Source organism: Mchenga conophoros, linkage group LG17 (assembly GCF_057382185.1).
Source record: "Mchenga conophoros isolate Kocher_MC1m ecotype Shallow Benthic linkage group LG17, M_conophoros_male_GT1.1, whole genome shotgun sequence".
Lineage (NCBI taxonomy): Eukaryota > Metazoa > Chordata > Actinopteri > Cichliformes > Cichlidae > Mchenga > Mchenga conophoros.
Window position 1 is genome coordinate 19,661,246 of NC_140542.1, and position 21,915 is coordinate 19,683,160.

The 21,915-nt window shown below is 42.7% G+C and overlaps 1 protein-coding gene across 2 annotated transcripts in view; it reads right to left on the reverse strand.

Annotated features, from left to right (window-relative positions):
• Positions 1 to 21,915, reverse strand: part of LOC146555393 (thyrotropin-releasing hormone-degrading ectoenzyme-like) — a 271,026-nt gene that overhangs the window by 88,142 nt on the left and 160,969 nt on the right. The window lies entirely within an intron of this gene.

Genomic DNA, 21,915 nt, shown 5'->3' on the forward strand with positions numbered 1-21,915 from the left:
TTCTCATCCACATCACATCTTATGTCATCTAGGGCAACACACCTAGGAAAGAATCTTCTGGCTGCCAGAATTGAAGGAGTTGAAAGATTGAAGGAGTAACACCTGTGTAGATGTTCATCTACAATGAGAATCAGCTGTGGCTGGTTAAACTGCATTTTTAGATTTAAAATATGTTTCAGTAAAATATTGCTGTTGGATTTTGCTGTCTTTTCAAGTTTTGCATTGTGTTATTGTTTTGGCCATAAGTTTAACAGTTTTGAAAACAGTATGTAAGCACATGCAAAATGTCCTGTACGTACAAAGGTTTTTGGCAGTTGTTGTGTCTGAGTGAGAAGATAATTCATGAAATTTGAGAGATGTAGTCATTGAATGCATTTTGTGCCAAAACAATGATAACTGGTCCTCAGTTTTGCCCACATAGACTTCTGTTGTGCTCACTGTGTGAGGAGTTTTGCAAACGTGACCTAAGTATTGAGAAATGTGTCCTAGCGTCTGTAAAAAACTGTAATTATGTGTTAATAAATAACCTGGAAGAAGCTGATATGCTTAGCAAAATAACAATCAAAAAGAAATTTTTGTAGATGTTCTGCCAACACGTCAAAAACTGCTCTGCAGACGTCCTTTTTTTTGTTTTTGAATCTACTGTGATTCTACTGTTTTTTTAAAGGCACTGACAAATTTACACTTTTTTAGGATTAACTCTGCAATTTTAACATCCTGGTTTTTCTTTTCATATGGTGTGATGGGATAGACATGCAGACAGCTCAGTGCAGATATACATGGTGTTTTTGAAGATTCACGGTTAGCATTTTGGCTGTTAGGTTATTGGAGCTGGAAGTGACCACATTTGCATGGGTGTGTGGAGATATCAGCTCAGACTTGCAGGTTGTGTTAGCAAGTTTCAATCATGAACAGCATGAGTGAAACCTGCTCATTAGTACCCAGTAACAGAAAAATCAAATACAAGTATTTCACTCATTAGAGCCAGAGCACAGACTTCTTGGATGGTCTGTCAGCACAATTAATCACACAGCAGGTCATATTACTAACTGCAAACATGGCTGGGAGGTGTAGCAGCAGCTTTCAACTTTTTGGCCCTGCTGTCTGAAAGCCAGCACTGAGACTCTTAGTATGGACTCGCTTATTCACTTTTCTGCTTTACTTGAGCACTCAAAGCTCTTCATACAACATGTCTCATCTATAACAGCTCATCTGTTATTCCATTACAATGTTATGCTTTTTGCCGACTGTATTTTTTTTAATGTTCTGTGTTTTCTAATCTACCAAATCTCTGAAGTCTGTGCATGATGGTCATGGTCACGTACTCTGCTTATCACTCAGTGATTCAATCTTTCCTGTCAGTTGAACATGGTACACAGATCTGAATGAATACCAGGCTGTACACATACTTATTACTGCTTTAAGATTATTTATCATGGATTTTTTTTTTTTATTAAACAGTCTGTGCTTTACAATGAAGTTAATGTTGCAGTTACTTTGCAGAGAAAGCAGAAAGACATTTAAGTATTACAGCCTGTATGAGATGTGGAACCCAAAGGGTAGGAGCTGAGCCACTGGCTGGTGTCATAGCTGCCATAACTGGGGCTGAGCTTGACTTTTTGGAACTCAAGAATATTCGATTATCTGGACTTTAAAACTTTCCACAGACTTCCCACATCAGCAGCATCACAACTGATGGTCAAGAGGTCAGTGGACAAAGGTCAAAGAAGACAGGAAACAACTGCAGATGGAGGAAATCATTCTGCGACTCCAGGCTGAACTGATAGACAAGGACAGCTGAATGTTAGTGTGAGGTAAATATAAATGAAAAACTCAGAGGGAAAGGAAAGAAAGGAAGAAGAGCAGCAAGAATAAAGGGAAACAGAAAGAGAGAGACAGGTAGAGCGGGAGCAAACAATGAGTTGATTTATGGCTCCTTCTATTGTAATGAACTGTATGCAAACATGGACTGCAGTAATAAATTATCCTCTTTGAACCAAAACACTGCAGAGAAAAATATACAGCCTGACAGCTTCAGGACACACACACACACACACACACACACACACACACACACACACACACACACACACACACACACACACACGTGCACAGTGCATGCATGTGTCTCCATGAGGACCAGGTCTGAGTGATCACAGAGTCAAATCAAGCCCAAATGTTTAAACAAATCAGCCCATTTGCTGTTTTTCATTCTCTTTAATGTTAATAATCAGAATTCATATTTATCCTAAGAACCACAGTGACTCCAGGGACCTGACTGAGAGAGCAGCTTGTGAAAAACACTGCAGTGTAACTTGACGTGCCCTTTGGACCTAAGAGCAGCAGAGGTCATTGATTATTTCACTGCTATCCCACTTCTGTCTTTTGCAATTGTTTTGAGGGTGCTGTAGGACTGACCTTATTTTTGCACCTTTCCTTCCACATCCCTAAACTAGGTGTTCGGTGGTCTGCTTTTCTTTCATTTTCCTTGAGGAAAGTGAATTTCTTCTTTAATATCTTCCTCTCAAATTCCTCCTTAGGTTGTTCCAACATTGCCCGATCCTTTATTTCGTCTGACCACTTATCGCCATAATCTCTCATCTTGGTTATTCTCCATGTCCTGGACCAACTCATTTCAGTATTATTGGACTATTTTTAGTGCAGTTTACAACTTCATACATACTGCAGGACCTGTTAGTATTCATTAATGTTTGAGTGAAGTGAAGGGTTGTCTGCACAGTCAAAATCATCTATAGCTGCTGCCAGAAGGTCCACCTTTGCACTACTGCACCTTTTTTATTTATTTTTTTACTATTTCCACCACAACGCATTCAATAACCAATAGGAAGAAAAAGGTGCAATCACATCACCTTGTTTAGACTCTAAGGCTTGCTGATAAGTGGCCATCGTACAGAAAGACGCAGTAATCTTGTTATAAGAGGTCTTTATGTGTATGAACTTCCCAGAGATGCCATAATGTTTTATAGGACCACAGAGGGTGTTCCTCCGAAAGCTGTCGAAGGCCTTCTCAAAGTCATTAAGATTTATAAAAAGCCATGTGTCAGACTTATTGTTCTATTCATTGCCTTTTACAAGTGAAAAAATAAAAGTGCACTCTCACACCTATAACCTCATCCTTTTGTTCAAAGCAAACATTTTTTCCTAGCATGGTTAATTTGTGTTGGTGTGAAATTACACTGTTAGTCTAGTCACAGATTAGAAATCCATTAGAACACTAGAGTTCTCATAATGTGTAATGCCGAGTGTTTGTTTATGGTATTAAAGCAAAGCAGAACAACCACCGACTTTTAATATTACAAAAGCTATAGAAAAGCTACAAGCTATAAAATCAATCTTGAAGCAATTAATTGTTAAAAAAATTATCTTATAAAATATTTTCATCCAACACCCAGTCTTACGGAGGTGCATCTCCTTAGAATTGTTGTGTGGCATAACAATGAGCTGATTATTCAGACAGAATCGAGAATGATCTTCACCTGCAACAAGAACAAGAATTCTGCAATTCAGCACATGATTCAGCATAAGATTTCTTTCTTCTTTCATCCTGGAGTCAGGGTGTAATCCACGAAGAGACATCCACAGAGCTAAAGCCACAAGAGTACAGTGGAAACCCAAGAACAAGTCCAAAAAACACCCCCCGAAACCGATCTGAAACTAGCTCAAAACAAAGTCCCAAACCATTCCTAAACAAATCCAATCCTAAATAATCCTAAACAAAAAACATTCTAAACTCAGGCTTATTTAAAATGCCAAAGAGTAAAAATGGGTTTTCAAAAGGGTTTTTATAAAATGCTGATTGCTATAGAGGTCCTGATGTGAAAGCTGTTTGTTCCATGTTTAAGGTTCAACTATGTCAACAACTTGTCAACGACCTGATCTCTATCTCATCTGGACATCTGGAGCAAGTAGTCAACAGACCTCAGGCATCTCAAACCAAAGTAATATGATCATGGAGGTTATGACGTATCAACCCATGCAAAAACTTAAAAAACAAACAATAAAACCTCAAAATCAATTCTAAAACTAACTGGAAACCAGTGCCAGGAAGCCAGTATGGATGACATGTGCTCTCTTAGCATAAAAAGTGAGAGACTGATTTCTCCTCTCAATCATAAACTGCAGTGAAGTCAAATCAGATTCAGGAGCTGGTTTTCTGGTAAATGAGAACCTAATGATTTTTTTTTTCCATTTTACAATAACTTGTGAATAGAAATACACCAGAAACAGCAGGATAGCCAGAGATACGAAAAAGGATGAAGCTGTCCAGTGAAAGAGACACCTGTCCCAGAGCTATTCATTTTTTCATATTTTGAGTCCCCCGACTCTTTAGATATGAACTCTGCTGTGAATCTTACTTTACTGCTCCAGCCAGCAGAAGGAGCTGTAGCTTGTAGCAGTTATGAGGATTAATGACATGGCAGCTGGGAAGAAAAAGGTTGACATTGAAAGTTTGAGACATAAATTGTTTCCTGTACGCTGTAAAGCAGATGATTGATGGTTCTGTCCTCCTCCTAGACATCAACATGAACCGAATGAAGGAACAGACCTCGAGCTGGGCTGTCAGTCATCGACTTCTTAGGTGGAAACAACATGTTTAAAGTTAAGAAATACGAACAGGTGAGGACAGAATTATTTAACCGCCTCTATGAAAATTTCATCTGTTAAAAGTATTTCCCAAGTTCTGTTAAATAGAGCAATACATTTTTAGCACAGCTTTTCCAAACATCCTAGTTTTATTTTGGATGCTAACACAACACAAAATTATCTCACAAAAAACAAAACTAATAACTGTTAAAATTACTAGCTCCCCTGATGCTAGGGGTCAATTGTGTGTCCTTGTTGCAAGATAATAACTTACAGTCATTTCAACATCTGCCAAGTAATCCTAGCCCATTCTTCTTTGGCAATTTGGTGGTATTTTGGCATAGACCTTGGTCTTCAGTACACGTCACAGATTTTCAATGGGATTCATGTCAGAGCTTTGTGCAGGACAATCAGTAACTTTAACTTTGGTTTTCTGGAGATTGTTCCTTATCACGAGGGACGTATGTTTCGGGTTGTTGTCACATGGAAGACAAAGTGATGACCCTGATCCAGTTTTGCAGCTGACTGCTTCAGATTTCTTTCAAAATCTTAACATATCCTTTTTTCTTTGTGATTCTTTCCACCTTCCAGACACACTGAAGAATCCCCACATCCTAAAACTCCCACCACCATGTTTCACTGTGGGGATGGTGTTCTTTGGGTTGTACGCCCCTCCTTTCTTTAAACAAACATAAGCACATAAGCTTTCCCCTCTTCTGACCAAGGGGCGCACTTTCAATATTCATAATTTTTCTCCAGGTTTTCCCTAGCATACTTCAGGCTGGCTTTAAGGTGCCTCTTCTACAGAAGTTGAGTCTTTGTTGGTCTGCAGTACTTGGAGAAGTTTTGATAAAACTTTAAAATAATTTTGGTAATTTAAGATAAGATAAGATAAGATAAGATAAGATAAGATAAGATAAGATAAGATAAGATAGAACTTTATTAATCCCTCGGGTGGGTTCCTCTGGGAAATTCGACTTCCAAAAAGCACAGCAACGACCGAAGTTACAGTTACAGAATTGTTATATATATATATATATATATACACACACACACACACACACACACACACACACACACACACATATATATAAATACAGAGACAAATATAAATAAAATATACAAAGGGGATAAATAGAATAAATAGGAATAAAAAATAAAAATACAAGTGAATTGCACATTTCAAGTATTGAGTCTATTGCACTGTTGACTATTTACAAAAAGTATTGCACAAGGTATTGTACAGTGAGGTGAAGAGGCACTACAGCTTAGTTGTTCCCCCCTCCTTTGTCCTCCTGTTTCCCCTCCCTCTCCCCTCCAGAGAGGAGTTAAACAGTTTGATGGCGTGTGGGACAAAGGAGTTTTTAAGTCTGTTAGTTCTTGTCTTGGGGAGAAGCAACCTGTCACTGAACAGACTCTTCTGATTGTTTATGGCCGTGTGCAGAGGATGCCCAGCATTGTTCATAATGTCCAGCAGTTTCTTTAATGTCCTTTTCTCTGCCACTGTCACCAGAGTGTCCAGCTTCATGCCGACCACAGAGCTAGCCTTCCTGATCAGTTTCTCCAGCCTGGATGAGTCCTTCTTTGCTGTGCTGCTCCCCCAGCACACCACAGCATAGAAAAGTACTCCAGCAACCACCGACTGGTAAAACATCCTCAGGAGCTTCCTGCAGATGTTAAAAGACCTCAGCCTCCTGAGGAAGTACAGTCGGCTTTGGGCTTTTTTATACAGGTGCTCTGTGTTGCATGACCAGTCCAGTTTATTGTCCACCCACAGCCCGAGGTACTTGTACTTGTTGACCACCTCCTCCCCCTCTATCTGAACCGGCAGTGGACCTTCTCTGGACCTCCCGAAGTCCACAACCAGTTCCTTAGTCTTTGAGGTGTTGAGTTGCAGGTGGTTTGTGTGACTCCATGCGACAAAGTTCCTCACCAGACTTCTGTACTCCTCTTCCTGATCATCCCAGATACACCCCATGATGGCCGTGTCATCTGCAAACTTCTGAATATGGCATAATTCAGAGTTGTAGCAGAAGTCAGAGGTGTACAGGGTGAAGAGAAGAGGGGACAGCACAGTTCCCTGTGGTGCTCCTGTGCTGCTGACCACAGTGTCAGACGTGATGTCCTTCAGCCTGACGTACTGTGGTCTGTCGGTGAGGTAGTCGGAGATCCAAGCCACCAGGCAGGGGTCCACCTCCATCCTGTTCAGTTTTTCCTGAAGCATACAGGGCCGGATGGTATTAAAGGCACTGGAAAAGTCAAGAAACAGTATCCTGACCGTGCCTTTTCCCCCATCCAGGTGTGAGTGGGCTCTGTGTAGGAGGTACAGGATGGCATCCTCCACTCCGACACCCGCCTTGTATGCAAACTGTAGTGGGTCCTGGGCATGTTGTACCTGTGGTCGGAGGAAGTTGAGGAAGAGCCGCTCTAGAGTCTTCATAAGATGTGACGTCAGTGCCACCGGTCGGAAGTCATTCAGCTCATTGGGCCGGTTCCTTTTAGGGACCGGGACGATGCAGGATGTCTTCCATAGGGCGGGCACTCTCCCCAGTCGCAGACTGAGGTTGAAGACTCGTTGTAGCGGCTCCCCAAGTTTAGCAGCACACGCCTTAAGCATCCTAGGACACACCTTGTCTGGGCCTGCTGCCTTTCTGGGGCGAAGCTTCCTCATTGCCTCCTGACCTGATCCACTGTGACACTGGGAGATGTTTGGGAGGAGGGGAGGGGGGGAGATGTCTTGCTGCTGAGAGAGGGATTGGAGGAGGGGGGTGTCATGGTGTCAGGAAGGGGGGGAAGCGAGGGAGGCAGGAGAGTGGGGAGAGGACTCTGTAGTGAAGGTGAGGGTGAGGGTGGGGGGGGTTGTGGGCTGGTCAAACCTGTTGAAGAAGTTGTTGAGTTCGTTTGCCTTCTCCACAGTCCCCCCCACTGTGCTTTTCTTGGTGTTGTGGCCTGTGATGGTTTTCACACCATTCCAGACCTCCCTCATATTGTTCCTCTCCAACTTCTGCTCCACCTTCCTCCTGTAGGTGTCCTTTGCTTCCCTCAGGCAGCGTTTCACCTCCCGCTGTGCTGCTTTCATCTCCTCCTTCACTTTGCTCCTGAAAGCCTTCTTCTTCATGTTGAGGACAGCTTTGACTTCCTGTGTTACCCACGGTTTGTTATTAGGATAACACCGTACCGTCTTAGCAGGGGCGACTGTGTCCACACAAAAGTTGAGGTAGTCTGTAAGACAGTGTGTCGCCCCCTCTATGTCCTCACCATGTGGGCTCAGGAGCACATCCCAGTCTGTGGTGTCATAGCAGTCTCTCAGAGCATCCTCCTTTTCTGGGGTCCATCTCCGGATGGAGCGCGTTGTGACAGGCTGCCTTTGGACGAGGGGTGTGTATTGTGGCTGTAGGTAAACCAGGTTGTGGTCTGACTTCCCTAGTGGGGGGAGGGGGGTGGCTCTGTATGCATCTCTCACATTGGCATACAGTAGGTCAATTGTCCTGTTGCTCCTTGTGGGACAATTCACAAACTGGTGAAAAGCAGCCAGAGTAGAATCCAGTGTGGCATGGTTAAAGTCTCCAGATATAATAATGAAAGCCTCGGGGTTTTGTGTCTGAAGTCTTGCTGTGACTGTGTGTATTTTCTCACAGGCAGCTGTTGCGTCGGCCCTCGGAGGGATGTAAACACACACACAGATCACATGACTGAACTCCCGAGGTAGATAATATGGCCGCAAGCTAACAGCTAGCAGCTCCAGGTCCGGAGACGTGTACAGGGTTACAGTATCTGTTGTTAACGTAGACAATGAGTCCCCCACCTCTGCTTTTTCCGCTGGCCTGCATGTCCCTATCGGCTCTCACGGACGTGAAACCGCATAGGTCTACGTTAGCCTGCGGCGTTAGCTCGGTTAGCCACGTCTCCGTGAAGATAAACAAGCTGCACTCACGGTATAGTCTGTAGTTGTTCAGAGCGCACAGTTCGTCAATCTTATTCTGTAACGAGTTCACGTTGCCCATGATCACTGTCGGGATTGATGGTTTGAATCGCCTCCGGTGATCCGCTCTCCTCGCTCCAGCTTTGCAGCCTCTGTAGCTCCTCTTTAGCTCGGCCGGGATGTTGTGTCGCATGCCGGTCTGTCCCTTTGTTCTTAGTGCCAGCAGCTCCGCTCTCGAATAGATGAAGGAGCTGGTTCCAGAAGTTTTGAAAAGTGCATTATCCATCTTGTATCGCTATATCTAAGAGGTATAAGTAGAGGAAGGTGAAAAAAAGTTTGAAAAGCCTAGTCTAAAAAAGTTAAAGTTAACAAAAAAGGTGCGGTGTTGCAGAGCTACTTGGAAAGGCTGCCGTCACTCCAGTGCCATCTTTATGAAGCATTTTGTCCTCATCTGTAAAGTGAATCTAGTGTGACAAGTTTACTGGCAGAAGCATTATGGTTGGGTTTATGTAAAATATGCACGTTTTCAGAAACTACAAGATGCTGCGCTTCAAATGAAGTGTGACAGGTTTACTGTTTTTCTGTTGTCATTTATTTTTTCCATACCGACAATGCGGTTAAATAAAAGGGCTGTGGATGACAGAACCGATCCTTACCTGTAATTCCAGTTTTAGACTAGTTGCCAATAACTTGGTGGATGTTACGAAGTTAACACATGCACTTAGAGTGTGTTATCTAACACTGACTCTGCTGTCACCTCGCCAGAATACACATTGTGTTATTTTCTTCTGCATATGGTTGAATTATGTGAGAGACGGAGCCAGTGAGTGAGTGAGACAGTAAATCTGTTTTCCTGAATCTCATCCCAGTGTTTTTCTTTGTCTGTTTTAATTAACAGACAGCTGATAGGAATAAACTGAGAGCATCCTCTGGCAAACACAGTCCTGCATATGTGCATATGTTTGGCTGTTTGAGAGAATCACTTTAACCATTTGGTGGTTACAATCTGCTGCGTGCAGTTTACTGCCATTCCTACTGCGTACACACCTGCAAATTGCAATTCAACAGAAAATAAAGTTGATGCATCATTCATGAGGACGTCCCTTATAACTCCTAATACAGCCTACTTCAAGGGAACATCGTAGAGCTAGCATACTAGTGAGTCATGAGTTAATGATTGATTCATAATATCCGTTAATCATTCATACTCTGCGCTTTCTTCATGACTCATTTCTGTTTAACTCTAATCCAAACACTGTAACCACTCATTCATTACTGATTATTTCAGCACTAATTGCTCTTTTTGTGTAACCGCAAGTAGTGATCCATGTGTCTGAATAACATCTCCTGGCTCTTTATTGTTGTGTAAATGTATTCGATAGTATTTGCACCAAATCTAAAAGTCACATACTGGAGACTGATTAAGTGTTTGATTTGAAGGGAAACAGATGAGGGCCCATTGAGAACATGTAATCAATTGGAAACTCATCTGTGACAACTTTTAAATTCATTTTCATTGATAAGACATAAATATACTGGTTTAAAACATTCCAGGTCTTATTAAAGGCCATTACATATAGTAGCCACAAGCTAAACAGTCACATTTTCAAACATAAAAGATGTAACTGACTTTTTTGTCAACATAATGCTAACCATATACCCAGCCATAATGAGTCTTTGCTACGCTGGTCAAATGGTGGTCCCTCTCTTCTTTAGTCTGGCCCTGATGTCCATGTTTTCCAAAAAGAATTGAAAATTTCAATTTAGCTAACCTCAGAACAGTTTTCCACTTTGTATCCCAGAGAAGACGTTATTTCTGAATCATGCTCACATATGGCTTCTTTTTTGCATGATCAAGCTGTAATCTGCATTTGTTGACGGCAGTCGTTTGTGTTCTCACACTGTGGTGTCTGAGGTTGTTATCATTTCTATGAAAGAATGATGCCTGATTTTGAAAATATTGATTTTCAACTTTGTTCCTTGCGCACAGAGATTTCTCCAAAATCTTGGAGTACTTTGATGATATCGTGTACTATAGATGATGAGATTTTCTAACATTTTTTTGTCAAAATTATTTCAAAGTTTGCAGGTTTTTTCTTTTGCAGACTGGTGAAGCTCTGTCTATATTTACTTCGGAAAAACGCCTCTCTTTAAGAGGGCACTGACACTGACTTTTATTAGCAAACACTGGATGAACATTAAATTTGTGGCTCTGTAATGCAACTTCATGCAACTTTTCCCTGTCCTCCTGATAAGAGTCACGATTCCTTGGGCCTCTTGAGGGCTCATCTGTAATTTGACATGCATTGAAACAACTAGTACTTTCAATTTTTGCTGAAACAGCGGAGCAATATATCAATCTTTATGTCACCTGAACACAAACATTTGGGCATGTTATCCATTTGGTTCCTGAACAACTTTGATTGTGTCACGGGTCTGGGTCCGTTGGATCCAGTATGTGGAGTTTCATGTTTTTGTTATTCCATGTTTGAGGTTATTATGTTTTGGTTTTAGTTTGCATCAGGGATTGTTTTCTTGTTCTCTTGTTGTGTTTATGATGATGATTATGATGTTTATTATTTAAGTTTCATGTTTAAGGATTTGTTCCCGGTTGTATCTCACGTTTAGTTTAGTTCAGGTTCCATGTGTCATTCTGTCTGTCTCTCAGTGTCAGGTCTGCGTCTTGGTGTGGTGTTCTCATTTCCTGTTTTATTGTGAAGGTCTGGGTCTCATGTGAGTGTGTTCAGTTTTACCTCTGTCTCGTCTTGTTGATCATTCCCAGCTGTGTCCACCACCTGTGTGTAATTCCCCTGTGTTTCTCTGGGTGTATTTAAGTCATGTCCTCCGTTATTGTAGTTGCTGGTCCGTCTGTGTATTCCACCCTGCCTCATCTACGTTTCTACCATGTCTCACCCGTTTGTTCTTCCTGCTGTCCGCCGTTAGTCTCTTCTGGTCGTTCTCGTTAAGGTTTGTGCTCTGTAGTTTAGTTGATCCCAGTATAGTTTAGTTCTAGCTCCATTTGCTGTTTGTATTTACTTTCATGTTCAATAAACCACCTTTACACCTTCACGACTGCCTGCATTTGGATCCTCCTTCATTTCCTCCACACGGCTCACCTCACTCGCCGTGACAGTACGGACCAGCCAGATATGGATCCAGCGGCATTCACCCCACCCACGGAGCTTCGGGACCTCATCACGAACTCCGCTTCAAAAATAATCAACCTGTGGCTAGAGCATGAGGGAGAAGCATTCCTCCACGTTCTGGAAGCCAGACTGCAACAGCTGCTCACGGATTATCCCTGGCTATTGGACTCACTACACCCACTCGTGCAAGACTTCATCCTTCACGAACTTCACCTACACCCACCAGCCGCTACCGCTTCCCAACCCAGCCGGACGCCGGAGGTTTTGCCCGGCCCGCCGGAGGTTTTGCCCGGGAGGAAGCGACGATCGAGCCGTCGGCGCGTCGCCCCACAGCCGGAGATTAGGACTTCGGAACTGCCGGCTGTGGTGAGTGGAAAAGACGCTCCGTCTGTTTCACCAGTTCATATGACTGTTTATACCGGGGCTGTGTTCGTTGAGTCAGCTGCTCAGCCGGTAGCTCGGTTAGGTGCCCAGCAGTCGCTAACTCAGTCAGTTGTCAATCATCACCTCCATTACAGTCACAGTCAGACCCAGTAGACACCATGTTACAGTCCATAGCCCAGTCAATAGCTCAGTTGGCAAGAGATTCATCAGCCTTATTATCAGTTCAGCCAGCCACTCCACCACCTGTTACTACTTCGCTACCTGTAGTTCAGTTGCCACCAGTTCAGCAGCCTGTCCACTCATTTACCCAGCCTTTATCCTCACAGCCTCATTACAAGCAGGGAACACACTCCACACAAACTTTTGCTGGTTCATTTAAGCTGGCCATCTCAGAGACAGTTGCTCCCTCTAGGGCCTCCCCAGAGGCTGGGTGTCAGTCACCAGCCAACTCTGGACCCCTAGAGGTCAAGACGCCAGCACCAGCAGCCTCACCGGAGAACTCACCAGAACAGTCTCGGCTCTCAGCACCCCCTGAGAGTTCAAGTGAGTTCACCCGTCCGCCTCAGTCCTCTTCTGAGTGTATTCGGGAACACTTTCAGCCCTCTGAGGACTGTATCCCACTGTTGCTGCCTGAGTCTAGCCACGGTGCTGCTCAGTCCCAGCCAGTGTCCACACTGGCAGAGGTCTCCGTACCTGCTGCTTCAGAGACTGGTTCCACTGGAGGGCCTGAGGAGCCCGTCCAGTCTCAAGTCATGTTAGCTGGGGGTTCAGGTGAACCCAGCCAGCGTCCTGCCTCGTCGGCTGGAGGGCCCGAGGAGCCCGGCCAGCCTCAAGTGTCGTCTGCTGGGGGTTTAGGAGAACCCAGCCAGCCTCAAGTGTCGGCTGCTGGAAGGCCCGTGGAGCCCGTCCAGCCTCAAGCCACGTCTGCTGGAGGGCCCGAGGAGCCCGTCCAGCCTCAAGCCACGTCTGCTGGAGGGCCCGTGGAGCCCGTCCAGCCTCAAGCCACGTCTGCTGGAGGGCCCGAGGAGCCCGTCCAGCCTCAAGCCACGTCTGCTGGAGGGCCCGAGGAGCCCGTCCAGCCTCATGCCACGTCTGCTGGAGGGCCCGAGGAGCCCGTCCAGCCTCATGCCACGTCTGCTGGAGGGTCCGAGGAGCCCACCCAGCACCACGCCTCGTTAGCTGAGGGTCCTGGAGGACCCAGCCAGCACATCCTCACATCTGCTGGTGGTCCTGGAGGACCCAGCCAGCACATCTCCACATCACCTCCTGCAGCATCACCGCCGTCAGGTTCTGCAGCCGTCCCGCTGCCGTCAGGTTCCGCAGCCGTCCCGCTGCCGTCAGGTTCCGCAGCCGTCCCGCTGCCGTCATCATCATCTTCGCCTGGTCCAGCCTCCGTGTCTTCATCATCTTCGCCTGGTCCAGCCTCCGTGTCTTCATCTGCGCCTTGTCCAGCTTCCGCTCCGCCTTCGTCTGGTCTAGCTTCCGCTCCGCCTTCGTCTGGTCCAGCTTCCGCTCCGCCTTCGTCTGGGCCAGCCTCCGTGTCTTCATCCACGTCTGGTCCAGCTTCAGCTCCGCCCTCGTCCGGTCCAGCCTCAGCTCCGCCCTCGTCTGGTCCAGCCTCAGCTCCGCCCTCGTCTGGTCCTGCCTCGTCTGGTCCTGCCTCGTCTGGTCCTTCCTCGTCTGGTCCTGTGGTTGCCACGCCGCCATCGGTGCCAGCTTGACCCGTTGCGCCTCGCCTCTGCCGGCCGTTTTCCGGGCCTCTAAGATGGCATCATGGCCTTCGGGGACGGCCTCCGGAAGGAGTTCGTCGCCACTACCTTCCAAGGGGTCGGCCTCCTGAACTGTTTGCCCGTCGCCGCCGTTGCCGTGTGCACGGTCGGCCTCCTGAACTGTTTGCCCGTCGCCGCCGTTGCCGTGTGCACGGTCGGTCCCCAGAACTGTTTGCCCGTCGCCGCCGTTGCTGTGTGTATGGTCGGCCCCCTGACTGTGTTATGGACTAGTGAACAGTCGTGTTTTGGTTCTGGACTCTCGTGCTCGGACTCTTTGTGTTTCGGGCCCTCCTTCCTGGGCCCCCTCTGCCCGCCCTGGCTTGGTGCTTGTGCTTTTTGTTTGGGGCTGTCGGGAGCCAGCCCTTTGAGGGGGGGTACTGTCACGGGTCTGGGTCCGGATTGTGTTCTACAATAACCAGTACACATTATTGATACTCATTAACTCAGCAATTGGTACAATAGATCGTTTACATTGTAGACTATGTACAAAAAGACAATATTGCCTCAAATAATCTGTGTATTTAAACCCTTGAGTCTTATGTTGTGCTCAATACCAGGATTATCTGAATGATTGGACAAGAGGAAGACTCCCCACAGGGTGCTAATGAAGACTCAAAATACATCTAGATTTAATATATTAAGATTATTGTTATGTGAAAATCCATGGAAATGGATTAAAACAGCATTGTTATGGCTTGGCAAACCATACACTAGTTGCTTCATATAGGGAAAAATATTCTAGAAATCCCATTTTTTCTTTTTCTTTTCTCAAAATCACTCGTTGAAAGACTTTGACACTTTAAATATTCTTTAAAAAAAATCAAAAGACAGCAAAGTATGTGCAGCTTTTAACTCTGTGGAGGATACTTAAAGGTTTTGTAGGAGTTTCCCCAGACAGTAGACTAGGAGAGAGCATGTAACCATAGAAATTGCCATGTTGTCTGGGGAGGCCTTTGACACTTTAAATATGCTTTTGTTCTGGACATCTCAGTTTAGACTACTACCTCTGCACCGTTAAAGATGAGCTGTATTCTTCTCAGTGTCTGGAATTATTTTCTGTTTGATTCCATCTGTCATCCCCTCAGCTGAAAGGGGAAAACAACCACATGTGGTCCATCTGTTCACCTGAGAACAACAGCAGCATGCAGCATGCGCACTCTGAACATGTCAGCAGCAACAGCACATATCTAACAAGACATCAAGACCACCAACACAATTTTCATCATCTGTTCCATGTAAAAAATGATCACGAATGTGCAGAGAAACCATGCAGTACAGCGCTACAGAGCCACAGAGCAGTTTGACAAGAAAGTCAGCTGAGTGTAGATGTAACAAAAACAAAAACCCACACAAATCTGAAATTAAACACATTTATCAGATTTCGACTAAAATATGATGCATATTTTATTAAATTTCCCTCTTTAAGTCCTCAAATCCTTCTATTGTGGCTGATAGAGGTCGACATAAAAACATGACAGCAGCAGAGGAGGCTAATCTGACAGATGGGTACAATACATCCTCAAACACACACTCCCGCAGACACACAAACTTGTACTCCTATACATGTGAGGGCAATGACTTAGGCCCTGTTCAGACTGAGAGCTTACACTGTTTCTCTTATGTAACATATTTAAAAAAAATAGATGCAGACCCTATTTAATAGAGGTTTGAAAGATGATTCAAATATTTTTTTGCTTCACTTCCAAAACAAAACAGAACAGGCGGTGGACGTATGACAAAATGTACTGCTGGCACTCACAGAGAGACTGTTCTATAGGCAAAGTTATAAGAAATTATAAGGATTGTGTGGCATAAGCTACAAATAATAGACTAGACTATCTGTCCCCAACATCTGATTGGAGTTATATCTGAAAGTTACAAAAAAGCTTTAAAATTCCTCAAAGCTTTTCACCTTTCCTGTCACTGTGGCGACTATAATGCAACACTAGGTCAGCATATCAGTTACCTTCATCATTTTCCTGCATTTCATGCAACATAATTTTTATTTATATAAAAATAAGATAAGATAAAGATCCTACAATAATACAGATGAAACAATCAGATGACCCCCTATGAGCAAGCACTTGTCAACAGTGGAAAGGAAAAACTTCCTTTTAACAGGACGAAAGCTGTACACATACATGTAGCGTCACTGTCACGCACTACACATCACACACATTCACTTTCCCTGGAATCTATCGGTCCACCCGTTGGCAGGTGATTGCTAGGCAACATGATGATTTAATAATATAGATTAAAAAATAAATTTGAGGGGCCTTATATGGTCCTGTCTTGTCCAAGTTTGGGCAGTCACTTCCTGACTGTGTAGACAGAGTTCATGGACAGGCATGCTAAAGTTTCATGGTGGTGTTTTATTGTGAGCTTTAGGTGGGGAACAAAAAGGACAAAGTGTTTATTTCCAGCATAATTCCAGAAATACTTCACTCTTTGTAATGATATGTACCTTCTCATACTCCGGTACAGTCTGGAAAGATAATTATTTTCTTTTAAAAAGGCAAAGTATGCACTATGATTAGAATTAGACATTTATTCTTTGCACATAACAGGTCAATAACAGCTAAACCTTCCACTAAAAGTCTATTTTCCAATTAAACTCTTTCTGACTCAACCAGCTGATTATTGAAAGCTTCAGACAACTTTCTGTCTTCTTTTGTAAGCCTCTCTGTATATTTGCATGCGTTTGAGAGAGATAAATGGCTTCAGGATGAAATGGAGTGCAAAACTGCAGACAAAACACTACTTTATCACTTTCCTTTCTTCTCACTTGCTCCTCTAAACTAACAAACCAGATGAAGAAAGATGCACAAAAAAGACAAAAAAGTGAAAAAATACCAAAACAAAAGAAAAAAAAAACATCAGTACTACATTTTTTATGACATGTCCAATAATATTTATGACTTAATATACTGTACACATCACATATTATGGCTTAACATTGTTATTCATTCTGTTTCTTTGCTTCACACCAGCAGCAGCCTGAAGGCAGCGTTCATCAAGACTGAGCACAGAGAAATGTCGGTATGAGGCCATATCCTGAAGGAAATTAAATAGAAGCAAGCCGTTTCTCCATCAGGCAGAGGCACCACAATATTTATAGCAGAGCCTTTTATTTTCATCATCAAAATCACCCCATATTACATGAACAGTTCAGTTTGGACACACTTCATCCAAATTTTATGGTTTTGAGATATTCTAATACTTCTGCTGCCACTCCAATAAAGAGGACATCAATTTCAGGCATTTAATTACCCATGAAATATTATTCATCCAGTGTACTGGAGGTAGATATAGTTCATGGATTACTTCAGGTCATGTTCACAAAAACGAATAAACACGTACTTTACATTAAATCTTAAGACTACAGCATATAATGATACTTCAGACAGTTACAGCTCAGCTCTCTTAGATGTATAAAGCTCAACAGCATCAAGAAGATCTTAATTAAAAATGAGAACTTCAAGGATTAGAAGCCTCCAATTTTTTTTTATTGTGATCATTGGAAGATAACAAGCTGTTCTCTGCTCCTCAGTGAAATTCATACTCAGCCTCGCACTGTAAATACAGCAATGTTATTTCATTTAACTGTGTTACATTGTTTTGGTGTACTTATATTGAGTTGTTTACACTATAGCTGTTCATCCTTGTTTGAATTCATCATTTCCATGTGGCATGTTTAAGTAAGGAACAGTTCTGAAATTACAAACACAAAGAATCATGGGACTATTTTTTTTTTTTTTTTACTTCTAGCAGTGCCAGGTGATTGGCACACCATCTTTGCATTTACTAATGAACTTCTGTTATTCTGTAGTGTGCTGGGACCTAGGAGACACACACACTGAAGTCCCACAGCTGGTGCTGCACACAAAACCAGAAGGAGAAGCTGAGAATCCCAGGCTTCCCTCACCCCAGCCGCCTCTTCCACCTCATCCAGGGGAACACAGAGTCATTCCCAAACCAGCTGAGAGTTATAATCTTGTCAGTGAATCCTGGGTCTGTCCTAGGGCCTCCTTCTGGTAAGACATGCCCAAAACACCACAATCAGAGGCATCTGTGAGGTATCCTAGTCAGACGCCCAGACCACCTGAACTGCCTCCTTTGGAAAGAGGTGGCTTTACTCGGAGACTCTTCCAAATGACTGAACTCCTCACCCCAGAGAGCCCAGCCACCCTTTGAAGGAAACGTATATCTAGAATCTTATTGTTTTGGTCACTACACAGAGCTTGTGACCATAGGTGAGGGTAGTAAAGGAGATTGTAGACTAAGTCACCAACTTCGCTTTACCCTATGCTCTGTCATAAAAGATGCTCCAATCTCATGGTCCCTTCTTCAGTCATTCATAAACAAGACCCTGGAGGCTGGAGGTCCCCACCTGATGAAGCCAACCCCTGGCTAATCATAGTTAAGTTTTAATACTTTTATCATTTCAGGTTCATAAACTCAATCTGTTGAAGTTGAACTACTTTAATGTAGAGAAGAGCTCATTCATTGGATATACTATGTTAAGTTCATGTGACTTCATTTGCTGGAATACTACACAAAAAAAGTATAGCTGACGCCTCTTAAATTGGCCTAAAATTCTGACTGATAATGAGTTGTCCCTATTCCATAATTCTGATTCTTATGACTGAATAACAATGTTTGATTGTTGGTTTTCTTTCAGTAATGTTGGAGGATCTTTGCAATGCATAACAGCCTCAAGATGACCACTGCTATAAACCGGTAACACAAAGTTGCCCATAGTGTGATAGACTGGTGACCTGGTGCACACCACCTTTTGCCCTTCAGCAGCTGGGATAAGCTCCGGCGCCCACACCCCGCCACCCTGAATCACATAAGCATATTATTGATGGATAGATAGACAAAACATAAAACACTTGCATATATTTTTTCACTCTTCTCTTTTGAAGAAACACCTCTGCAATGTACATAAAACTCTGCAACACTGTACTGTGCGTAATTTTTAGTTTTTGCTGTCATTATCTTACAGGTGAAATCTCATCAGTGTCTGCTAATGCTAATTCTTTAAGTCTCCATCTAGCTTTATATGGTTACCCGGATTAATATAAATGTTGAATATGTTCCTAGTTTAAACTGGAGATTTTGAAAAGAACACTTCCTGGGTGCTGAGTGTATAAAAAGCAAATGTTGTAGGTCTGTATAAAGCTCACTGGTAAATGAGAATAAGGCTGAATGTTTTGGGTATTTTTTACAGAGCTCTGTTCTCTTTCTGTCTTTGTTCATCTTTTCGTATCCTTTATTCTTCTTTAACGGATGTCGTTTCCATTCTTTCTCTCCATCACTTTGTTTCTGCGCCTCTTTGTTTCTCCGTCTCCTACGCTCTACTTTTTTTCTCTCTCTCTCCGTCTCATACTACGTCTGTCTTCGCTGTTTAAGCTTGTTCGCCTGGTCACACTCCCTCCCTCTTTCTCTTTTCTGACTAAAACCTTTAAATTTCCTTCTGCTTCATCGTGTTTGTCTGCTCGTCACGTATTTGATGTCATACTGTAAAAACAGGATCATCCTCTCTGCTTTTGTTGTTGCCCGGGGAAATTTGTAACACGCACACACAAACACAGAGCTCATTGGTGTAGCCGTTGAAGTCATTTTGACTTCTGTCACATTTGGTGTGTTCATAACCAGACCATTTGCATTTGTTAGAGGAAAATTTATTTTTTAATTTTTAACTTGTGTTTCATGTCAATGTTCACTATTAATTTTATTTCCCTTTTTCATGTCAGACTGATGCAGTTGAATATAAAAGACCACTAGTGATATCGCAGCAGCTCATGGGTTCGGGCTGAGCCACAGGGGTTTGTTTCAGTCTCAGCACGATAACATATCAACAAATTTAGCCTCTGTAGGTGGGTCACTTTCTCTGAAGGAACATTTGTATCTTATGAACATTATTTAAACCCTCATGCTGGTGTGCCGCCCTGCCTGCATGAGTGGTGAGAAATGTACAAGACCTCTGAGCTAAATCCTGAGCAGCTTTCAGAAATACACAGACACATAAACTATGACAAGTCTGATACCCACAAACAGCCTGTTTTCTTTTGCAAAGAATGCAGAGTTCTTTGAAAGTCACAAGACATTTTTAACATGCACCTGGATGTTCATGAAGTCGAACGAAAAATGGTAAATATTGCATTTATATGTTAAACACATTTTCAGTAAATTGATTGACATTGTTTTTAGAGCTTTTAGTTCTTCTTTTCAGACTACAAGACATAAAATGTCCAAAATTCACAAAAATCTAATTTACTAAATACACTTTCATTTATTAATAAAGAAATTTTACAAAATGCAAACAAGATATTAGTTTTGATGACCAAATTAGATACATTTTTTAAAATTAAAGCATAATCCAAACATTTCTTGCTGACCAAGAAAGAAGCCCCTGCTTCAAAGTTCACCCTTTCAGGCTCAACTAGAATGCCTACTTAGACAAGCCAAATGGCTACAGTTTCAAGTTGTGTTTGGAGGAGTAAAGGTGAGGCTTTTAAACCTATGAACACCAACTGGCAAGCATGGTGGTGGTAGCGTCATGCTCAGGGCTGGAAAACAAGGAAAACAGCCAGTTTAAGCAAGATCTCTATATAATTCCTGAGTCGAATTATCTGTAAGCCACTTTGCAACCCACCTTCACCCCAACTCTTTGTTTCATGCTGATGTCATGTCATGCCATTCTGACTTAATGGCTTATCTGTTATTGTTCCCTGCATGAGGCTTTTCATGTAAGAATATTGACAAGCTCCCTCAACAGATGGGAAGAGAAAAAAAAATCATATTTTCTTCTCATCTCTTCACCATCAGTCCACCTACAGTGTTTTGTGTACTTAATTGAGATATATGGTTGCAATCCTCATAAGCAACAAAACAAGACAAACCGAGTCTAATGAAGAATGACGTTTTAAGAATTATTTGCACAATACATATAATTCATACCATAATAAATGAACAGCAGGTGATGACAATTCTTAGATATACTCAAATCATTTGTTTTATTAGTATTTCAGTGTTATTTGTGTCCTTTCTTCCATATCAGACACACCTGGTCCTCAACAGGTGTGGTGACATTTAATGTTGTTTTTCCAGAAGTAAGCTACCAATTACTGACCAGTCTGCACTTATTTTAACTTCCAACAGCTGTGAGTGTCTTTTGCACATCAGATTTACATAATTCTGTGCTAACAGGTTAACCCGAGCCACCAGTTTGAGTCTAGTGGTTCAATTTTATTTCACTAAGACAAGCAATCCAGCATAGTCAGCTTCTGTCAGCCTGAATCTATGGCTTATGTGACAAAATACCACATTATAGCAGAATGAACAGACATGTGACTAAGCTCACAGTGGATGCATTTAAATGAAAGAAAATTCTGTTCTGTGTCTGCCAACAGTTCAAGGAATGAATGAACTCAGTTTATAACAAAATTGTCACCACCTGCTGTTTTCTTTTTGGTTTTGGGGGATTTTTTGTTTTGTTTTTTTCATCAAACCCATCATTTTGTGTGCTTGTGCTCCATTTTCACATGAGGTTGCATTAATTACATCTTCGGCGAAAAGTGTGAAGCCCACATATTGAGTATGAAACATCTTTAATTCGAGTGGGCATGTCCTTAACTTGGCTCTGTCAGCCAGCGTGAAACCCTCCATATTTCAATTGCAAATATACAAATGATTTTTTATTGCATTCATTCAACTTTAGTAAAGTTTTATGACTAATATAGTCAGGGGAACCTTATTCTTCTAAAACCAGAATTACATGATCCCAGCTATCACAACAAATGCCTCCTGTCAGACTCAATAATACATACATTTTAAAAAGGATTTATATATTCTCTCTCTTATACTCTGCATCCAAATAATCTGCTCTCATCCATCATTTCTAGTTGATCTAAATTCACTTCAGTGAGATAAAAAGGTTTAAATTTATGAAAAATAATCTTTTTTTTCAAGGAGTAGCTATTAAACAGGTGGTGAGGACATCAAACATTTTTAGGAAACATCTTTAGCTTAGGCTGCTGCCCCCGCGACCCGGCCCCGGACAAAGCGGATGAAGATGGCTGGA